The 15061-nt window shown below is 34.8% G+C and overlaps 1 long non-coding RNA gene across 1 annotated transcript in view; it reads right to left on the bottom strand.

Moving 5' to 3' along the window:
• LOC105854295 overlaps positions 1 to 9133 on the bottom strand; it is a 110339-nt gene extending 101206 nt beyond the window's left edge. Inside the window, exon 1 of the long non-coding RNA XR_001145977.1 lies at positions 8908 to 9133. This is a non-coding gene — a long non-coding RNA (uncharacterized LOC105854295). The remainder of the gene's footprint in view (positions 1 to 8907) is intronic.
• Positions 9134 to 15061: the final 5928 nt, after the last annotated feature.

The raw sequence follows: 15061 nt of genomic DNA, 5'->3' as shown, positions 1-15061 counted from the left end.
CTAATAAAAAAATTAAATGCCCTCAGACCTTTGGTATCATTTTAATTACAAGGCTAGTAGAGTTTATTCCCCAAAAAGAATTTGCCTAAATTTACAAAATGGTTTCCAAAAGTATTAAAATTAATGAAAATGTGGGGTGAAATGTAATCAATGCAAAAACTATTTCTTGTGTGAAGTAGAACCCATTTCCCCAGGAGTTTTTCATATAATAGGAAAGATCAAATTCATCAGCTGCTGTTTACTAATAAAGCCTAGAAAACCCCCAATAGAAAAGCAAAGAAAATAGAAACTAACCGTATCTATTCCACTTTTAACAAGTTAAATTAAAACATTAAATGAGGGCCCTCCCTGGTGGCAGAAAGGGTTAGGATGCAGCATTGCAAGCTAGCTGCAGCCACTTCAGTAGATCTCTCCTGACCTGCTTACTGATCCCCTCAGCAGTGTACTTTGTTGATCTGCTTGTTCTGCTCCCCACTTTTTCTCTGATGAATCCTCTCATCACCCCTGTACCTTTGGACTGTACCCCAGTTCCATATGTCTTAAATAAATAAATATTTTTAAAAATTTAAATGAAGGTTTGTAGTTTAGGTAGTAAAGATATGATTATGATTATGATATACAGGCAGAAGTATTCAGTGTATTTACTCTCATAATCAATTTTTTTAATATTTATTTATTTGTGCATACAGAACTAGGGTACAGGCCAGAGGTGCAGGGGCGGTGAGAGGATTCACCAGAGACCGAGTGGGGAGCAGATCAGGCTGACTGATGAAGTACACTGCTGAGAGGAGCAGCAGGTGAGTCAGGAGAGGTCTGCTGTGCCATGTGGGTCACCTCCAGGGCAGGGATCAAACTCATGCTGAAGAGGCTTTAGCTTCTTAGTGCTGTGCTTTAACTTGCTGCACCACCAGGCAGGGCCCCATAGTCAATCTATTTTAAAGCACATCTTATCTCAATAAACCTTCAGTGTCTGTCATTTCTGTTCATTCAATTTAGCAGTTAGTTTGCTTTCAATTTCAAGAGTCTTCAGTGTGTTTTATATTTCAAAAAACATGGGGAAATGAAGCCTTAAATCAGGAGTGGTTTGCATATTCTTACAGTTACCATTCCCAGGCATGCTGTCCACAGAGTCACACAGTTGGTTTTCTTTCTTTTTTTTTTATTTTGTTTTATCTTTTTTTAAAGATTTATGCATTTATGCATACCACAGGGTATCCCAGTCCATTAACTTTTTTTTTAATTTCTCTGGTTTTTAAAGATGTATTTATTTATGCATGCAGACTGGGGTACAGTTCAGAGGAGAAGGGGCAGTGAGAGGATTCACCAGAGACAGAGTGAGGAGCAGAACAGACAGACTGACTGAAATACACTGCTGAGGGGAGCAACAAGAAAAACAGCTGAAGTCTGCTGGGCCATGTGGGTCAGCTCTGTGGCTCAGGATCAAACTCTCACTGAAAGAGGCTGTGGCTAGCTTGTAGTGCTGCACTTTAACCCATTTTGCCACCGTGGAAGGCCCTAGCCAGTGGATTTTCTATCAGTATCTGATGACCACCAAATTTCTGAGTTTCATCTTAAACTTGCCATTCTTCCTTCAGTCTCAAATTTTTAGGTGCCTAAAGTGCCAGTTAATAGAACATTACCTTGGAAACTTGTTAAAAGCAGTGACCCACCTCACATTCTTATCTGAATCTCCAAGATTCATGTCTGGGAATTTAGATTACTAACATGTTTTTGCCAGTCCCTCAACCTCCCAGGAGCTTCCCAATTTCTATTAACTGAAGAGAGTACCAAGTTCTTATATTCCCTAGAATCTAAATTTCCATTTATTATTTAAATAAAGCACAAAAAAACTCAGAGAGTGACATTTACTATCTCTATTTGATAACATGTGGCAGCAAATACTCAAAAAAAAAAAATAAGCATCTTATGAAATTATGAACACTACCAGGGTACTATGTAGTGGCTCAACAGGTTAGGGTGCAGCACTGCAAGCTAACTGCAGTAGGTTCCATCCCAGGCACCCCCTGGAGGTAACCCACATGACTCAACAGACCTCTCCTGATCCGCCCGCTGCTCCCCTCAGCAGTATACTTCATCAATCTGCCTGTTGTGCTCCCCACTCTGTCTCTGGTGAATACACTCACTGTCCCTGGTCCCAGTTCTGTATACATAAATAATTAAATTTTAAAAAAGAAATAAAAAGATAAGGATGCAGTTAAATTTGAACCCTAATAGTGCCACTAAGATAGATTAATCTTATCATTCAATTTCTTTGAACCCCAGTTAATCACATAAAAGAGGCATTAGAATGTTGACCTTTGTAGAGCACAGAATAGCATGGTCACTCATCTAAGTAAGATTATTTTGGACATAACACAGGGCCCTGCATAGTGGTAAAATGGGTTGAAGTGCAGCACTAGGAAGCTAGCCACTTCTGCTTCAGCACTAGTTCAATCCCATACCAGGAGGTTACAGAGGCCTCTCCTGTCTCCCCCTCTGCTCCCCCTCAGCAGTGTAGTTCATCAACCTACCTGTTCTGCTCCCACTCTGTCTCTGGTGAATCCTCCCACAGCCCCTGCACCTCTGGCTGGTACCCTAGGTCTGTATGAATAAATAAATAAATCTTTGAAAAAAAATATTATGTGAAGCATTGTTCAAACAGCATAAATTCCATTTAAAAATGCTAAAACTGGAAACAATAAAACTTGACAATTTTAATAATTTTAAGTGAAATTGAAATGATTAAGTAAAAATATCAGTCACATAGTGTAACAATTTAAAAAATATTCTAATGACATGATCAAATAATAGATATAAAACAGAACATGACACTATATTTTACATCATCTTATATAAACTATAACCTGTACAAATGCATATGTTCATTTTAACACACTTACATGCAGTTGAATCAAAGGTAGAAACAAAGTATGGCAAAGCTTTAATAGTAATTATCTATGGGTTCAATATTTATGGATTACTTTTGTTTTCTTTGTAATTTGTATGTGACACATTTTCTATTAAATTATATATACATTTTATGGTATGATAAAGCAAGTATGTAAAATAAAATCAATTTTGTAAATAAAACATGTTTAAAAGGAACAAAACAAGGGATATTGTAAAGCACAAAAATATAATTATTTGCTTCTTTTAATCCTGACATCCATAGGAAGTATCTCTTAAAAAATTTCATTTCTAGCATACATGTCACTAAAAAAAAATATTTAATAAACTATCCTCACAGATAACACACATTTGGATACCATAGGAAATGAACAAGTGAAATATCTGAAACTAAAAAAATGTTCAATGAAAGGTAAAGATCTCAGATAACACACATTGACACATTTCCCTGACTATATTTGTCTTCTATGGGAATTCATCAAATAAAATATCTTCAACAAAAGGCTCTGGAATCAGGGAACAAACTCTTCTTAACTGTGTGGGTAACTTCTCATTTACATGGGGATATGCCTTCCCACAATAAAATTGTAATAGTCCCATTCCAGCATTTAGTACAAGTCTACTTTCTTCAAGGGACTATTGTGCTTCTTTCACTTTCATTATTCTTCCCTGTGTGAGCTTGGGCAAGTAATTTGACCTCACTGTGCCTCTATTCTTATATAAAACAGGATGATAGCAGTGTGGACACTACTTGAAACATTTTTTTGTTTGTTTTATTTTAGGATTATCTCAGTTAAATAATATCAGAAAGTCCCCAAGTAAATTGCGAAATGCATGTTCTCTGTAATCTTATTAGTCATTCTTTTAGGCTAATTCCTTAATAGTTTTAATTTTTTTATTAAATTTGTTTTTCAGTTAAGGTGGTATTTGAATACCCCATTAGGTCATTCCACCACAGCAGAAAAGTCAAGTCCACTACTACCTAGATAATAACTGAAGACATATAGGATGAGAGTTTAGTTATTCCCCGCCTCATATGTAACACTGTGAATCAAACACAACTTTTATTGCCATGGAAGCCCACACCAGTCATTAATACATATATGCAAAAGACACCCCATAATAGTCATTAATCCATCATGCAAAAGACACTGTTCATAAATAAGCAGTTTTGAGAAAAATCTGCTCCTGCTTTAATCTAGTGAAGCCAGGGAGGGCTTCAAGTGGTAAGTATGATGGCAAGGAAGAAAATATGAGCCCTGAGAGTAGAGAGAAAAATGCTAAGTGTATTCTAAAAAGATTGGCAAGCCTCTGCTACCTGGACAAAGCAACACATCAGCAGAGATCTGAAGAATGAGTCAGAGTTAGTCAGAAAACTGGTGTGGAACAACAATCAGTTGGCATTTGCTTCCTGGTGCACTTTGCTGGAACTCTGGAACTGCCAACATCAACTTCATACCAGTTAACAAATGACCTAAGTGTCCACAGCTATAGCTGATACTTTATACTCTCTCCTACCTACTATCATCAACATGCCTGACACTAGAAAGGAATACATCTTAGGAACCAGGAGTTCTTCTGTTAACCTTTGGTCCAGAGACAGGAGAAGTGTTCTTCACTCCTCTTAACAATACAGTCATAAAAGTCTTGTTATTTTCTTCTATTTCTTCCTAAAATGAAATTTGCTGTTACCAACTCCCATTTCTATCCCTCTTGGTAGCAGTTTGTATATGCTCATAATATTTACACTCATTTAAAAAATACATAAATTATTTCTATCTCAAGAATCACTCCAAAGCAAATCAATGTTCCTAGGATACGTTAAGTTTTATTCTTGCTGCCAGCAATACCTCTGATATCCCTAACTTAGCAGTTCTGTCTGTAGAATATTCAACCCACAGTAACAAAATACAAAATACCCCGGGGACATAGGTATGATTGAAGATATCTTTTCTTCATCTAAATAGTTTAGCAAAAGGACAGTTTTGTGCATACATATATATATATACATATATATATATATATATATATATATATATATATATATATATATATATATATATATATATATATCCACATTTCAAACACTATTAAAAAAAATCTCATTTCAAACAGCCATTTTGAGAAAGAACTTCCTCTTTTCACTATGGGTGTCAGGGGAAACCAGATATAGAGAGCAGAAGTCACTGCTGTCTCACTATATCTGTTTATTGGGATTTATATGAATAAGTAAGAATTTAATCTTTATTCAGTCATCACAAAACAAATCCACTCTTGTTTGTAGCTGGCAATATGTTTAGATTCAAAGGAATCTGGGATCCGTTTCCTTCCTTTATGGAGTTTACTGTATGGTGAGAAAAGCTAAATAGCTTATTTAAATGATTCAGTGCCACTAACTTTAGAAAGCAGTGGCTTCTAGACACCAAAGAAAGAAAACTTTTCTGTAAACTAAAACATAGGAGTACAATATAAGACCCAGTAATAGAAATTTCCTATCATTTGTTTATATTTGGTATTTGTATATGTTTGTTTTCCAAGGCATTGTATTTGCAACTTTCAACATAATCACTTAAAATATATAAAATGTTCTCCTGAAACAAATTTTTTAAACACATAAGTTTTTAAGAATCTTGACCAAAATGGCTCCAGTATAGGAAAAAAAAAAAAAAAAAACCAATAAGTTTAATTCAACCACTAGGGGCGAAAATCTACAGTACATACTGCAGTGTATTTCTCCAAAACTGAATATACAACTTCATTTGAACAAGGCATACTTTCCCTAACCTGCTAGTTCCCAAGCCAACACATGTCCCAGGGCTGAGTATCAGTTTAGTCTTGGGTCACTACATCTTACTCTCATCTCACATGGGCTAAAAAATAAAACGTTAACAACAGGTCCCAAAGGATGGGAACAGGGCTGATTGAAAAATTTGTCATAGCCACAATGATGGTAGAAAAAGATTGACTCAATGTAAAATAAAATCCTGTATCCTCAATTTTATTGACATATAAACTCCATTAACAAACCTTTTCAAATTGAGAAATCTCATCCTTTCTATCTTAGATGAATAATAATAATAATAATAATAAGTAAATGAAGATAGATGGGTGACTAAAAAAGAAAGGTCTTTCTTGGGCAAAAATAGAAATTCCATGTGTTCACTTATATTTTAATGTTATTGAGTATATGGCATAATTTATTGGACTTTCCCATAGGTAAGACACTATGTGTTCATTTTTAAACATTTATTTTTTAATTTAGTATTATACTTTCATTTTTAAAGGATATATATATATTGTGATACATACAAGAGCTGAGGTGTAAGCCATAGATACAGGGGTGAGAGGATTCACAGGAGACAGAGTGGGGAAAATGATAAGATAGACTGAAATACACTTCTGAGGAGAGCAGCAGGTGAGAAAGGAGAGGTCTGCTGTGCCATGTGGTTTAGCTTCCTGGCCAGGGATTGAACTTGTGCTGCAGTGGCTGCTGATAGCTTTATAATACTGAGACTTAAACCCTTGTACAACCAGGGAGGCCCCTAATACTGTGCTTTCAAATGACAAAAAACAAAATTGTTTTTTTTTTCACATTTGTTTGACATTGCCCATCCAAAGTATAGATATCACTATACTATACAAGAACAAAAAAGAGGACACCGTTGCATATATGTAGTGACACTACCTTAGTGTCCCTCACTGAACTATGGAAGGAATTGTTTAAGGATCATTCAAGTGATTGCTTTGCATCTCAAGAATTTGAAAGAGGCTCTAAAGAGGATAATATAAAGTTGCATGCAACCAAATATTGGAAGTGTTCATGTAAGGAGGTAGGAAAATATTACAGACTACAAAATCATTCCTCAAAATTGTCAAGTTCCCTGAATTTATATTTTATCATGTACAATATAACAACAATATGTCTATTACACAGATATGAAGACTAATTTATATGAATTTTGAATTTTGTCTGAATATTAATACACATTTTATGGTTATCTTAATAAATTTTAAAGAATGTGAAGGCATAACTATTCATGTAAGAAGTTAAAATAATAAAGGAAGCACCAACAGTGGCAATTTAGGGAAGTTGCTTTATATAACTTAAAACTTAAATCAGCTTATAACTTCAAAGATTTGATAAATATTGATGATGTTAATCATTGATGATATTAGGAAAGATAAATACAGATATTACAAAATACTACTCCTATTTTATCACTGATTCATATAGTTGATACATATTTTTTCAGCAATTTACAGTTTGGGTGTATGTTATCTAAAAATGAGTAGTGTGCTTTGAAACTTATACTCTAACATGACAGATGTACAAGAAACAAATTACAAATTATTATATTTATTTTGCATACTGATCATCACTGTTTAGTACTTTGAATTTCTAAAATAGTATTGAATGTGTATTTTGTTGATAGCAGTTGGAATGAACTATTGATGACAAACAAAATGTTAAGTCTCATGTAGAAAGCCTTTTCCATTGCTGCCCCACCAAGCTGTATTATATGATAAGTCCAAAGGTGAGTTTGTGTCCAATACAAACTCAATATTAGACTAGAATTTATCATCTTCTGCATTAAAATTATTCTTTCTGCCCTGCCTTGAGATGAGTGTCTTCCAATGGGAAGTATTTAGTAATGTCCCTTTGTCAGATTTCTCCCTCCATCTAAATGCTATACACCTTGAAGACATCCTCTCTAATTGCATTTAATTTTATTTTTTATTTTACTACATGGATATTTCCAACCTACTGATATGACTGGCAACTCTTTGAGGGCAGGGATTGTTTCTAACATTTCTTAGTTTCTTGGTTTAGCATACTATCTTACATAGTTAGCTCCCAAATTATATTTCTCAAGTTGAATTGTGTTTTACTTGTGAGTATGCAGTAACAGAACATAAAATTTAGCATAATTGTCATGTACATGTCTGTTGCAAGGGAATGTATACACACTTAAAAACTGTCTAACAGCTTTCTACCAGCAATACTAAGAATAAAACCTGAGATTTGGTAATTTACTATTTAATTCTGATTATTTGAATGTTTCAATTTATTGACTAATTTCTAATGTTAACTCCCAGTCAGATCATTCAAGTTTTCAGTGCTATTTTTGATTCTGGCTCTAGTAACCTCAAGTCCAGTAAATCAAATTGTATATATTTATACATACACAATTTTCATTTAATCACTTCAGCCAATATTTTAGTTAAAAATACAAATAACAACCTTCCATCGAATTTAAAAAACACACAAGGCTAAATGCACAAGTAAATGAAACTTGGTAAATTTAAAATATAATGTGAAACAATCGCATTCTTCAAATTCAGATTTTGGGGACAGTAGATGATCTTCAGAGTGAGTTATCTAGATAGAAACAGTGTGTTTGAAGGTACAAAAAAATCCATTCTATCACTGCAATAATTATGCATCAGGTCATATACACATGTTATCTACACATCCACAACACACATTCACATGGCATATTAGACCTTACAGAATGTACTTACATGAAAAGTATATTTTTCATAATAGGTGTTTCCATAGCTACACAATTCTTTTTCTAGCACATAGATGTAAATATCACTCATATTTTACAGTTGTGTTTATATCTACACCTACCTGTAAAAGTGATTTTCTATCTATTTCATGACACTTGTACACATATATATTTTAACTATTGTTTAAAAGTCTTATCTGACAAAACTGCATAGTAAAATGATTTAGGTTTACTTTTTTTCTTCCTATCAAATAAACGTAAAAGTATTTTTTTGTGTATTATCATGTGTCTCTTAAGTCCATTAACAGTTCGTATTTCTATTAACTAGCAATATTTTATAAAGCTTTTTTTATACCATATTGGAAAAAAAAAATACTTTGACCCTAAGCCCCCATGATCCAGGCAAAAATGAAATGAGTGTATGCACATAAACACAATTCAAAACACAAAACATTTGGTACACAAAGAATGATCAGATGGGTCCTACCCAGAAAAATTCCATTCAGTAGTTTCTCTCGCACGTACCACCAGCTCAGCTGCCCACGGGTCCATGCTGAATTTAAATACTACAAAGCAATTTACATTCCAACTGCTGGCCGCCCGCATAAGTTCTTCCTTTTGCACTATAAAATAAAAATGCCTGGAGAGTGAGTGATGTCCTGTTGCAGCTATCTCCGAGTCCTTCAGCAACCCTCTGAGCCACACTGGGTTAAGCCCTGCTACTTAAGCTCATTCTCAGCAGCCGGTAACTGGTCTGCCGCTGAGCAGAGAGAATGGGCACCAGCGCGCCATCTGGAGGCACCTAGCCTCAGCTGCACCAAACTTGAAATGACTAGGTGGAACATGTCAGCAAATTCTTTGTTAAACAAGCATACTATTTTTATTGACACTTCCTTGTGCAAAATACAAAACCGCAAGGAAATCTTATTCCTTGTGTCTGAATATCATTTTCCTTCAATGCTTCATAATAAAGACGAAAACTAATTTCCTATACACACAAATAACACGAGATGACAGATTTTCTGCTGTTTCTTTACTCATCTAGCAGGAAAATAAGTCTGAGGACTAAGAGAAGTGTCTCAAATTTTGCTTTAACTCGACAGCAGCTTTCCAAAAGAGAAAGCTATGCCTTTAAACTGATACAATACAGGAGTGTTAAATATGCCCTACTGCTCTAAAAACGCATCAAACCTAACCTCAGAAAATGTTTAATGTGCTCCTTATCAATGCATTGTACTACCTGGAGTTTGATAATAAGGGGGAACAATTTCAGTTATCTTTTGTTTGATAAGGTGTTCGCATAATTTTCATATTTCAACAATAGTTTACTAACTTAATTTTTCCTCTAAATATCATCCTGAGCATCTTTTCTGTAGAAAGGATATTCTGTATACCTGGATGAGATATAAACTTAATTAATTAATTGTATAGATCAATTAAAGCCTTATCTATAGTATTATGCATTTAGAAATGTGATTAATTGATGTTTCTTTATTATTTGAAAATTAAAGTAAACATGCATTTGTTATCCACTTACCTAACCCCTTCACTATCCTTACTTTTAATATGCATGGGGATTTGGAATTTCAATTTTCCTTTAAAATTAAAATTCAAAAATTTAACCTTGAAACCATTTAACACAGTTCCCATCTACAGTGATTGTTTATTTTTCCAGGCAAACATGTGCCAGAGTTTGATTATATGCCATGAGGGGCCCTTTGGGAATAAAAACATATTAATCACTTTATATTGAAATCAGCATTTGAGAATTTTGACAAGAAAAATATATAAGACCTTCATTTATCAATATTTCATAAATCGCTCATTCTATATTTCAACAATTGTCTTCTTTCCATTTGTATAAGGGGCATATTGATGTATCAGTAAACACTCTAAAGAAATGTAAGATTTTTGTTTTATGTAGAGAAATTTACCCAAGTTATTCAAACCACATATATATGTATGTATGTATATATATATATATATAGAGAGAGAGAGAGAGAGAGAGAGAGAGAGAAAGAGAGAGAGAGAGAGTTTGTGAAGTCTCTAAAAATGTATGTGCTTTCTGGAGGTCTGAAAAAAAGTTAACTCCTTATGAGTTCTCAAAATATAGCTAGTATTATGAAAAATTTACAGATTTGTTACTGACTACTAAATTACATGACAAGTATGCTATTGTTAGTGATGTATAAAGTTTTTAGAAAAGCAAGGTACTCAAATACAGAACTCATGATTTTGATAATAGAGCTTCTAAAATTATAAATTATTAGGGGCCCTCCCTGGTGGTACAATGGGTTAGGACATAGCACTGCAAGCTGGTTATAGCCGCTTCAGTGAGGGTTCAATTCCCAGTCCCACAGGTGATACACATGGTACAGCAGACCTCTCCTGATGTGCAGGCTGCTCCCCTCAGCAGTGTACATTGTCAATCTGCCTGTCCTGCTCCCCACTCTGTCTCTGGTGAATCCTCTCACCACCCCTGCACCTCTGGCCTGTACCCCAGTTCTGTGTGCATAAATAAATAAATCTTTAAAAAATAATAAATTACTAATACTATAAAAATATAAATATTGAAAAAAAATATGTCCAATATTTACCAAGAAAAATGTGATGAATGAAAAATTAGAGATAACCAACATAAAATGGAAGACACAGTTTCCTAACATAAAGGCTTTGGCTTTACAAAATGATTCTTTAAGTGAAAACTTCCTAGCAACTCAAAGATTTTATTGGATAAATAAATGTTCACATACATATAGTAAAAAAAAGAAAAAAAGATTAATTAAAGTAGACTTGCAAATTTAATAGTCAAAGACAATGTGTCTATGTTCATCAGAACCAAAAGCTAAAAAAAAATAATAGGAGTTGATGCTACATGCAGAAGTGATTTTTGTGACAACTGGAAGAAGCAAAATATTTTCCTTTTATTGTCTTCTGAAAGAAAGCCTAAAGTTAGTCTTGAGGTCCTGAATCAATGGAAAACATAGATAAATAATCCACAAATAAGAGTATACTGGATTCTTCCTGGTGGCACACAGGTTAAAGCACAGCACTAAAAAGCTAAAAGCCACGTCAGCATTAGTTCGATACCCACCTGGAAGGTAATCCACATGGTGCAGCAGACCTCTCCTGACCCGCCCGCTGCTCCCCTCATAGTGTACTTTGTAGATCTGCCTGTTCTGTTCGCCATTCTGTCTCTGGTGAATCCTCTCAGGACTCCTGCACCTCTGCCCTGTACTCTAGTTTTGTATGCATATATAAATAAATCTTTTTAAAAAAGTATACTAAGGAAATAGTGGTCATTAAATTACTTCTATTTCTATAATTTAGCATGTGAAACTCAAAGAAATAAAAAATGTCCAAGTCAATGCCACACAATGAGTTCAAGCTAAGATAACGCAGAACCTCTAAATATTTCTTTTACAGTGGAGTAAAAGTAATAATCTACCTGTATTTTTATTCTATCCCTACAAAACAAATTGCCACAATTTTCTTTGGTTAAAATAAGCTAGTCAACAACACAGGTGTGGTTTACAAAAGTCTTCAGGTAAGAGTCTCACAAGACTGAAATCTAGATATTAATTGGACTGTGCTCTTACTTTGAGGTTTGAACAAGAAAATGTGTAAATTCAATCAGGTTGTTGACAGAATTAATGTTCTCAGTTGCTTTAAGGCCACCAGGAGAATTTGTCTTTACTTCAGGGAGGGCACTGGTCTTTCTGTTAAGAATTTTGACCTGATGATGTCAGGATTACCCAAAATAGTCTCCTTTCCAATATTTCAAATCAACTGATAGAGGATGTTTCAGCTGCACAATCTCTCCTTTTTAAAGATTTATTTTATTTATTTATGCATATAAGAGCTGAGATGTAATACAGTGGTAGTGGTGAAAAGATTCACCAGAGACAGAGTGAGGAGCAGAACAGGAGGATTGATTAAAATGTACTGCTGAAGGGAACAGTGGGTGAGACAGGAGAGGTCCGTTGGACCATGGGTGATAGCTCCCTGGCCAGGGATCAAATATGAGCTGCAGTGGCTGCTGATAGCTTCATAGTGCAGAGACTTAACCTCTTGTGACACCAGGGAGGCCCTGCAAAATCACTTTATCTTTGCCATTTTGGGGGGGGATAGAACTAAGTCATAGGTTCCACCCATATTAAAATAAAAGGAGGTGAATTATTCAAGAGTGTGAAAGAATGGGTGTCACTTGATGGTATATGCAAAACAGGAAGTACACAAAGATGCATAGGTTTTCTAACTTCCATTCAAAAGCATAAATAGAATAGCCAGGAAAGAATGGGAATGTTTTGTTGCTTTCAGGATCAAGGTACAGAGATGGACTTAATTATCTTAGGAGTTTTATAAATTCATAGCCGTATCTGTGGTGAACATAATATGATGGAGAAAAAAATGTAGAAATAATTTGATCAGGAAGGGGCATAAAGGCTGAAGGTCAATGCATTGAATCGAGGAAATAAGGTCAGACGGAGCAGGACTGAAACCAATGAAAAGCATTGGTGCCAATGTGGTTGCAATGGCTACATATTCAAAGTGTTTATGCTGTCACAACCCCTATAACTATTCATCTGTGTTGTGAAGTGACCTCATGTTAATTAACTAGAATTATATACCTGGCCAAGAGGAACACATCCAGAGACTAGGCAGAGGCTCTATGGTTTGTGTGGCCTAATGGAAAAAAATATAGACCTGTCCAATTAGATTTTCAGAAATTTTAAGAGAAGAATTAGAGGAAAGTTGCCAGTTAGTAGAGAATACTGCAGCTAAACTGCCATGTAGCAATAATGAGCTGTGTGCTAGTTGATGCAGAGAAAGCAGCTTAGCAAACTGAAAAGAAAGAGAGAAAGAGAGTGCATTTATCCATTTAATTCTCCCAGTATTATTACATACTGGGAATTTTTCTAGGTGCCAGGAACACTGTAATGAATAAAACCAAGTCCCATTTCTCATAACACTTAGTCTTGTAATGGGAGATAGCAAATTTCCACAAACAAATAGATTTTATCTCATTAGGAGGGGAAAATGTGTATAAATAAAATTAAGTTTAAAAGTAATGAAGGGATTACTACTTTATGCAGCCAAGCCAGGAATGCCTATTTCATCACATGTCCTTGAAAAGAAATCTGCATGCAGTAGAGGTGACAGCCTTGCTGATCTTTGTGGGAAGGATGTTCTGGCCAGAATGCACAATAGGTACACACATTCTTATACTGGTGTGTGCAAGGCAAGTTGATGGAATATCAAGACTGGAATTATGTCTGGTATACTATGGGGGCAAGAAAACTGGTGATAGCATAGAAGGGCCCTCCTTGGTGGCACAACAGGCTAAAGCACAGCACTATGAAGCTATTGCAACCACTGCAACATGAGTTCCATTCCTGGCCAGGGGGGTGACTCACATGGCATGGCGGACCTCTCCTGGCCCACACATGTCTCCCTTCAAACGTGTATTTTGTCAATCTGCCTGTGCGTGTTCTGCTCCCCACTCTGTCTCTGGTGAATCCCTTCATCTCCCCACACCTCTGGCCTGTACCACAGTTCTGTATTCATAAATAAATATTTTTAAAAAGAAAGAAAACAAGTGATAGGATATGAATTATAAGTACTGAACAATAAAATATGAGCTTCATCTCACATATTGCTTATGAAATGCTAATTTTTAATCTAGAAAAATGGGAAGCAATTAGAAGATAAATAGAGGATAATATCAGACATATACTTTTATGTCACATTTATTTTTAATTAAGCTATTTTTGGTACATGACACAGTACATGATTAAGAAGTACAGATTCACACCTCCTCAGACACATTAAAAAAAAAAAAAGTTGCCTTAGAGAACAAAAGGGTTGGACTTTAGTGTGGTAACAGTGAAGCCATAGGGAAACCATGTGAGTCCTAAAAGAAACAGTGTGACCTAAATTCCAATTATGCTTCCCATGAGGTCTACTGCACCGGTTTGAGTCCTTAAATCTCCATGAGATAACACTATAAATCCTTTTTAAAAAGCAAAGTTTTCTTAAACTAGACTGTCAGAGATTCTAAGGAATGTTAAAATTATTCAGCATTTGGATATTTGTGATTCATAAATATTTTAAAATAAAACAACAATGACGGTAAGTGTTACCTTTTCATTAGTGATAGAGGCAGTTGATATTAGCCTGGTATATCGTTGAACAGATTTTCCAATGTGTTGGAATGAGGTTATAGAGGAAGATCCATTCCTAAAGATTATCTGATACTTTGCAACATGAGTGTTTCAAAAGTTTCAGTCAATGAATATCATCATAGAATGACAATAAAACATTTAGGATGTATAGTTCAATTTTGAATATTTTAGTGATGGCTACGCATAGCCTTTGAAATTGGATATGTCTCCTCTTTGAAAAAATAGTTGTAGAGACAATAAAATCAAACATTTTGTAAGTAATCCATTTATGTCCAATTTTATATTTTTACAACACACACATATGCAGAGTCACACATATTTCTGTTTCATTTTTTGCCTACTTTCATGACATTTAAAATGAAATATTACAATACAAACATTAAAGTACTTCAAAATGGGGAAATTAGCTAGTACTCTATCATGCTCTTAATCACATGAGACATTTCACCATTAACC

This window comes from Condylura cristata, unplaced genomic scaffold (genome assembly GCF_000260355.1).
Source record: "Condylura cristata isolate star-nosed mole 26May11 unplaced genomic scaffold, ConCri1.0 scaffold00003, whole genome shotgun sequence".
Lineage (NCBI taxonomy): Eukaryota > Metazoa > Chordata > Mammalia > Eulipotyphla > Talpidae > Condylura > Condylura cristata.
This window is presented reverse-complemented; position numbering and strand designations above follow the sequence as displayed.